Genomic DNA, 7,060 nt, shown 5'->3' with positions numbered 1-7,060 from the left:
TAATATGTTGTTCTCCGGAAGGAGTAAGATTGTTTTTACGTGATTTCAAAGGTCACTATGTATCCCGAGACATGGATCACCGACTGCAGACTTTACCCACACATTTATGGGCACAAGGCCCTACAGATGTTGGTTGCATGAACATTACACCATATCGAGTCACACTAAAGGCAGGAGTGGTACTACCACGAATACGACAATACAAGTTACCACCAGATGCTGTAGTGGCCTTACTGCAAATCATTGACGAGCTTATTGCCCAAGGAGTGGTTGTGGAAACCGACTCCAATGTATGTAATTCCCCGATAATTCCGATTCTTAAACGAACTGATCCAAAGGCCCCACCAGTATATCGATTGGTTATTGATCTGCGCGAATTAAACAAATGCATTGTGCCACAATTCCCTGTGGTCCCCGATATCTCGTCATTACTGACAGCCATTGATTCAAACGCAACATTCTTTACTGTAATTGATCTCAAGAATGCCTTTTTCAGCGTCCCAATAGATCCGGAAAGCCAATACTTGTTCGGATTTAGTTTAAATGGACGAAGTTTTAAATTCACACGCGCACCTCAAGGATTTACAGAAAGCCCCAGCATCTATAGCCAAGCACTGAAACGAGAACTTGACAGTATACACATGCCAGTTAACACTGCACTGCTTCAGTATGTCGATGATCTGCTGATCACCGCTCGAAGCGAACCTGAATGTGAAAAAGCATCACTGACGGTTTTACAATTTCTAGCCGAAAAGGGGCACAAGGTGTCCCCTTCTAAGCTGCAATTCTGTGTCCAGCGAGTTGTTTATCTTGGACACTCGCTGTCCAAGGAGGGAAGGCAGCTTACACCCGACCGCATTCAGTTAATAGCTAACATGCCAATACCCAAGACACAAAAGGAGGTGCGGGCTTTTATAGGCCTCACTTCATATTGTAGGCAGTGGATCCCTCAATATGCATTTTTAGCAAAACCACTCATTCAGTTGACAACACAGGAGGCGGCCACATCGACTGTCCTCCCTTGGACTCAGGAACACACACTAGCTTTTGAAAGCTTAAAGAAAGCTCTATGTCAAGCACCTGTTTTAGCAACACCATGTTACAGGAAACATTTTACACTCTTTGTTACAGAACGAGAAGGTACTGCCTTGTCAGTACTTACCCAGGAGCAAGCAGGATCCCGCAAACCATGTGCCTATTTCTCTAGTACATTAGATCCTGTAGCTCAGGCTTTGCCTGCGTGCCTGAAATCAGTGGCAGCAACAGCTTTAGCAATCAGACAAAGCGATGCCATAGTGTTAGGACATCCGTTGACAGTACAAGTACCGCATGCAGTAGAGGTTCTTGTGAACCGAACGCAAACACAACACTTGACCATAGCAAGACTTACAGGGTACGAATTAACATTGTTTCAGCCACATATAGAAATCAGACGCTGTAATACATTGAATCCTGCCACACTTTTACCTGTAATCGGAACAGACCCACTAGCTCATGATTGTGTTGAAGTTATTACAATAACGACGAAACCCAGACAAGACTTGACAGACGTCCCATTGTTAGATCCAGACCTGACGTTGTATGTAGATGGTTCATGTATGAGAACAAGTACAGGAGATTTAGTGGCCGCGTATGCAGTCACAACAGACACTGAAGTCATTGAAACAAACTGTATAAATACCTTGTCAGCTCAAGCAGCAGAGCTTATTGCTCTGACACAAGCCTGTATTCAAGCCACAAATAAGAAAGTCAACATATACACTGATTCACGTTATGCATTCGGAGTTGTACATGACTTCGGCGTGCTGTGGCGAGAGAGAGGTTATTTAACTTCTCACGGTACCCACATTCAGCACGGATCCCTCATTCATGCTCTGTTGGACGCAATCCATTTACCCACTGCAATATCGATTATGAAATGTAAAGCTCATACGAAAGTTACTGATATCATTTCTCAAGGCAATGATTTAGCTGACAGAACAGCTAAACAGACTGCTCAAACTCGCACATCCGACATGACAAAGACAATAGTCCAGACACCAACACATTGTATGACGATTAAGGATCCCGCTCTTGACGTAATTGACATACAGACACATGCTACACCAGACGAGATAAAGAAATTGACTGAATTAGGAGGGATCCAAACAGACCAGGGATGGATGACGAAGGAGAAATCTCTATGGTTTCTTCCTGACTCTATGGTCCAAGCTATCATAAATACAATACACAGTCCAGCGCATCTAGGAGAGAAAGCTATGCTAGACAGTATTCAACACATTTGGTTCAACAAACATTTACGAGCAGCAGCTAAGCAAAAAGTCCGTACCTGTATGATATGTTGTCAGTTAAACCCAGGTAAAAGCATCCCCGTAGAGCAGGGTGGATTTCAGCCTCCTGATCACCCTTTTGAAGTCCTCCAGATGGATTATATCCAGATGGAACGATGTTGAGGATTCAAATATGTTCTCGTAGTTGTTTGTGCTCTTTCCCGCTGGACCGAAGCTTACCCAGTATCAGATTACACTGCCCCGACCACTGCCAAGCAGCTAGTTCGAGAATTCTTCCCACGGTACGGTTTACCACGTGTTGTCTATTCAGATAACGGCCAGCCGTTCTCATCCGAACTGATGAAACATGTTTCACTTTTGCTAGGATATCAGTGGAAGTTTCATTGTGTCCGACACCCCGAGGCAGCAGGTCTCGTGGAACGACATAATCAAACTTTGAAAATCAGATTGTCCAAAATATGTAGAGAGAAAGGTGTTGATTGGGTAGTAGCTTTACCAGTTGCACTCTTTTACATGAGAATGGTAGCACACTCTCGAACAGGGCTATCCCCTTATGAGGTGATCTTTGGAAGACCACCGAATATGTGGGGGACGCCTATACCCCGTAAAATAACTGATGTTGACTGTAATATGCTGACAGATTACCTGGCTTCCTTGATGTCTGCACTACAATCTTGTCGTTCACAGGTAGCTGCAGCCTTTCCTGACAACACTGAGGTGAAACCCCATGACGTAGTTCCGGGGGATCTAGTGCTGGTGAGGAACTTTGACCGAAAGACCCAGCTGGATCCTAGGTGGAAGTCGCCACAACTAGTTTTGCTTACCACAAGGACAGCCGTGAAGATCGAGGGCAGAAAAGGCTGGGTACATTCAAGTCATATCAAGAAATTTCATGGACTACCATCGGATGTAAATACCACACCTCGTGTGTCTTCACCCATTGACTCAAAGCTCCCTTTGGTTGAACTCAGTAACCAGGAACAATAGAAATTAAAATTGAGGTCTAATAAGTCAGACAATTTGATTGTTTAAGTCCTCTCCAAGGTGAAGCGGTTGAATTTGTCTCTGACATGTATCCCTTAGACCTGAATAGAGGAAAAACCCGAAAAATGTTGAAACGACATGCGTACTGTAAATCACTGCGTAGTCATTGTATAGTGACGTTATTAATTTTGTTTTTCTTGAGTCTTATAATAATTATTGCAAGTATATTGTTGCACATATATTATCCTATTTCTAAACATGTCTATAATGTTACTGCTGAACATTCTTTTAGTGACCTACCCCCGCATGAATTGTCCTATAGATGTGCGTTGCGCAATAACACTTTCATTAGTATGTTACATCATTCCCATCAGACTAGTAATGCTACCAATTGTTGGATATGTGGTCGACTCCCTCCTTATCAGAATTATAAGGGAGTTCTGCCCCTCTTTCCATATCCGTTTACACACAATGGCTCCTGTGGAGCATGGTTTAGTTTAATCAATTCCTTAGATTCAAACACAGCAGTTTATCAAGACAATTGGGTATGGGGAAATCTGAACTTAGTTTTACTCAAAGTCTGCTACCCTGACAAGGAGGGTCGTCCCAAGAGAACAGGAACTGATCTAGAAAATGAAGTATATGGATTAGGTAATTTTACACTTAATCTCATGATTCTGAATGTCGAATCCGAAGTTGCACCAATTTTGCCTGCCATGTCAGTGTTCCCAGCTAAGGGTGAATTGTGTGTAAGAAAGAATGGTTCCATACATATGGGCCATAGTAGATGCACTACTGTAATAGAATTCAGTGATCAAGGCAAGTCTTCATTTAGAGCTTCTCGCCATTCCTACTTCATATGTGGTCAGACTGCATATATGCGTCTGCCTCTAGATTGGGATGGTACCTGTTACATTGCATTCCTTTTGCCACCTGTTTTCCTAGCTCCCCCTGATTACCACAGAAATATTCATTTAGTACACAATAGAGAACGGAGAGATCTCCCAATTGTCGATTACACTGAGACGGCATGGGAAAAGTATGTAGATTTTAATAAAGGCCTCTTTCCCTATATAGGTACAGTTACCAATAGTAAGCTAATACGTAGATTAACTAGGACTCTTGAAGCCGTAGTGAATGAAACTATTGCCGCCCTAGGCAACTTGACAGAGGAACAGTCTGCGATGAGGATTGTTGTTCTTCAAAATCGTCTTGTCCTTGACGTCATCCTGGCCGATAGGGGCGGAGCTTGTAGGGTCATCGGATCAAGTTGCTGCGTATTCATACCAGAAAATTCGCCATCTGTATATAAAGCTATAACCCGCCTTCATAAAATTGTGAGCCAGATACACCAGAATCCAGGCACTTGGACTTGGTCCGGGTGTTTTTGGAGCGTGTTATCAGCCTGGGGATGGAGAGTTCTATCCTTCCTAGGTATTGGCCTTCTTATACTATTCAGTTGCTGCTTATGCCTGCAATGTGGACCAGCGATTTGTGGTCTGTGTGCCACATCGTGTATTCCACATCAAGGTTTTCATCCAAGATCCCGAAAGAAGAAAGAAGAACAAATGATGCTAGATGAACAGATCAATGGATTAATGAAGATTGATATCTCTTGAAGGGCAAGTAGGGGACAAGGAGGGAATGTGGAAATATGGATTTTTATGATCAGTTATGTCCCCTATCTTGGACCCCAACGGTTCCCTGTGCATGTTATAAGTACATGTATGTTCCCTCCAGTTCCAGTTATGAAGACGCAAACACATGTGCGTCCACCGTCAACATGTCCTCTTTCAGATCCGCCATGAATGGGCTGGATATTCGATTCCTAAGTACGAAAGGCCACCGACTTTATATGGCTCAGTTACTCCATTTTGCAGTTCAGGCGAGTAGGCCCTGATTCTGCCATCAAGCCTTTCCCTGCTTTCTACCTCTGACAGCTCCAGTCTGAGCTCGCATCTGTATCCATGAACTTTGTCCTACTCTCTGTGCGGCTAACGGTGCCTGCCTCGGCTGGTCTGCCTGCCTGCCAAAAACTGTATTTCACCTTCGAGTTATCTGCTTCGCTCCTCAGCCGATGCATTCCTGTCTAGTAGTTTAGGTAAACATTTCCTTCAGCTACCGAGCAAAGGGCCCGGCTTCTCTGTCTTCATGCAAGTAATTCATAGCCCTGTTACCATGGAAAGATTTTTGCCCCTTGCATCTCATGTAGACACTTAGACGCTTGTACACGCACACACAGTCAGTATAGAATAGATTTTGTCCAAGAGTCCTTCCTTTGTGGATAACATAGTTCTTTAAACATAGGATGTTAGATATGATTTGGGATTAGGTTGACTTGACCCCCCAGACTTCTTGTCTCCACATGTAGAGCTAAATGTCAAGTCCCCTTCACCCCCTAGTTGCACGTCAATTACACGTCATGCTGCTGCGCGCGCATCTCTGCTAAGTATTTCTGCTGACATTGCGAAATTAATTCATAGATCCACCCATGTGTGACATCACAACCAATGACGTTTCTTTGTTACGCCCAATTACGCCTCTTTCAGCTACGCATGTAAGATTTTATCTTCGCTATCAATTGTTACGCCTCCTGCATTTGTTTCATTGTAATGTCTGTTCTATAAAAATGATTACTTGTCAATAAAGTGTTGTACTTCACTTCCTGAACCCCCGTGGTGATGGAACTTGAGGTCGACAATTCGAATTGTTCGTTGGAATAAAGCCCATTCCGAAACCTCTTATACCACGGATTCTGCCTCTTATTTTACTGAGCTATGTTTACTAAGATTCCGTATCAAATTCAGTTCCGGTAATTAAATTATTTACCACATGGCGATAGGTGGAATTTTATCTCAGAGGGACAAGATCATCGGTCAGCTTCATCCTGTTGCTTACCGGTCCAGAAAGCTAACTCCCGCTGAGTTGAATTACTCTATTGCTGATAAGGAGTTATTGGCAGTCAAAGATACTTTTCAGGAGTGGAGGCATTATCTATTGGGTGCTCGACATGAAGTTACTGTGTTTACAGACCATCGGAATCTCCAGTTTTTTAAATCTGCTCGACTTTGACTTCCAGACAGTTGCGGTGGTCATTATTTTTTACAGACTATAATTTTGTGTTAACTTACAAACTTGGCTCCACCAATGGAAAGGCTGATGCTCTATCACGTTTGGATTCAGGAGAAGATGTCCCGATCTTGGAAAAAGAACTGATAATTCCAAAGGAGAAGATAATTGGAGTGATTATGTTTCCGGAGTTTGAAGATCAGTTAAATCAAGTTCTAGTTACCTTTAATCTTGCAGATTGGGTCAAACAAGATGAAAATAGAGAAATAAAGAATGGTCAACCTTATTTTAAAGGAAAACTTTTTATTCCCGATGAAGAACTTCAAACAATGGTAGTCCAACTTTTTTATGCTGATTTGCTGGCTGGACACAAAGGAGTTAAGAAGACGCTGGAATTGGTTCAACGTGAATTTTGGTGGCCGTCCATGGAAGCTCAGGTGGGACAATATGTTGCCTCTTGTGAACAGTGTTTAAAGGGAAAATCAGTTAGAATGGCTCCACAAAGTTAACTTCTACCAGTGCCCCCGGCTCCTTATCCATGGCATACTGTCTCCATGGATTTCATTGTAGAATTACCATCTAGTCAGGGCTTTTCAGTCATCTGGGTGGTGGTGGATCATTTCACTAAAATGAGTTATTTCGTCCCTTTAAAATCAATTCCTAATGCTTCTCATTTAGCGTCCCTGTTCACACAACATGTAGTTAAAACCAAGCCT

This window comes from Triturus cristatus, chromosome 8, assembly GCF_964204655.1.
Source record: "Triturus cristatus chromosome 8, aTriCri1.1, whole genome shotgun sequence".
NCBI lineage: Eukaryota > Metazoa > Chordata > Amphibia > Caudata > Salamandridae > Triturus > Triturus cristatus.
Note: the sequence above shows the minus strand (reverse complement) of the source record.